The sequence below is a fragment of the Trachymyrmex septentrionalis genome, unplaced genomic scaffold (assembly GCF_001594115.1).
Source record: "Trachymyrmex septentrionalis isolate Tsep2-gDNA-1 unplaced genomic scaffold, Tsep1.0 scaffold29, whole genome shotgun sequence".
In the NCBI taxonomy this organism is placed as follows: Eukaryota; Metazoa; Arthropoda; class Insecta; order Hymenoptera; family Formicidae; genus Trachymyrmex; species Trachymyrmex septentrionalis.
Genome location: NW_017305451.1, coordinates 1,547,499 through 1,549,375, shown reverse-complemented (window position 1 = coordinate 1,549,375; position 1,877 = coordinate 1,547,499).

Below are 1,877 nucleotides of genomic sequence, written 5' to 3'. Positions count from 1 at the left end.
AAAAAAATTTTTGATTGAAAATGAACGAATCAGAATTTTCTTAGATTAAATTTATTAGAATTCTAGTTGAGATAAGCGAAATTTTGGTTGATACGATATAAAATTTCCGATAAAATCTATTCTGGAATTCTTATTTTTACCAGAATAATTATATGAATCAGAATTCTAGTTATATCAATTAGAATTCTAGTAGATTTAACCAGAAAATTCTGATTCCTCTGTTTTTCACCAAAACTACTATCCAACCAGACCATTATTTTCAGTGCAGAAATATAAGAATACTCCAAAAAATAAATCTTCGTAAATCTTCGCTACACAATGTACTGCGTTTCGCAAGTGAGTTATCATAAACCATAATATGCTTTCGCGGATTACGAGTATGTTCAAGTTCATAGGCCATTGTATTCTTATGCGTGTTTAATAAATCACACACATTTCTGACTTGATGTATATAATGAGAGATAAATAAGTAAGTTATATGGTTTCCGTCACGTGCACCGCCACTTTCAATCCTCTTTATTTCCTTGTTTCTGGGAAGAGATCGGGCGAATATTTCTCTTACGATTTCTTGTGAAATATATTGAAGAGTATTTATAACCCACTCCGATGTCGGCCGTTGTTGGCACGTTATCGGGTAGAAATATCAGTTGCCCCGTGCAACCTCACATCCTGCATGAAAAATCTTCCTTCCCATTTCCTGGCGCATTTCCTCCCGAAACCGCCGCCGATCATGGCGTCACATCTCGCCATTTCGTGCGAAATTAACGAGATCGCGCCGCACGAAAATGCAAGTTGGCAGATCCGGCCGCGATTAGAAGCGCATTATTACCGAATTATACGATGAGCGACGTCCGGCCCAGAACATCTCTTAATTACGCCGCGTTACAAGTTAAAACGTTCGCGTAGCTAAGCAAGACAAAAAGACTGATTATGGTCAGAGACCCTGTATTTCTAAGAATGAACAGTTGAGAATGTAGTCGTTGAGAAATTCTTTTAAAAATTGAATTCTATTCCATTAAAACACGCAAGGAAGAATGTTTTTGAGAAATTCAATAGTCATTTCATTCTGTGGCTAATGTACACATTTGAAACTTGAAGTGAGATAAAATAGATATATGTTTAAGTTTAATATTTGACGAAAACGAGAAAGAGAAGTCAAGTCTAGTGCAGTCTAGTGCAGGAATAAAAAACAGACCTCTTATTATCTCATCAAAAGTGGAATTTCATAACTGAAATAATATTTAGTTAGATAATTCCAGTTTTAGATATCATATTACATTTTCATTGTAAACATTTTCATTGTACAAGTCTATGACGTATCACGTCTCAATATCATCACAGAAAGATTATACATTTTTCGAGCGTACACTGAATAGAAATGTGACATCAGCTCATTTCACATAAGAATGCATAATGGATTACATAATACTATATCTCTAAATACAACATCTGCAAATAATTAAACTGTCAACATTTATTTCGAAATTGTAAATTTTTTAAAGACACTGGCTCAGAAATGCATCTGATTCAGCTGGCATTCAGGCATTTTCAGTGTGCGATTAGAATCCCTCTGGTGGCCTTGGCAGCCAAGCAGCGAGAAAGACAAAGGATTCTCGCGGGTGGAATTTGCGAGGATCGCTCGTCTCGTCTTGTTCTCCGATCGCGTGACTGACCAGAGCTAGCGCACTCATAATAAGGTTACGCGATGCACACACAAGCATGTAGTAAGAGCTTGTGGCCGGTGGCATCGTGGTTCTAACTCGTTTTCTTCGGGTGTGAGTCATCGGGTTCATTTCCTTTCAGTGACGCGGAGTTTGATGATACTCTCGAAAGAAGTATATTTTGCGGCGAGGATTTAAAAATGTTGGGTCAACCGG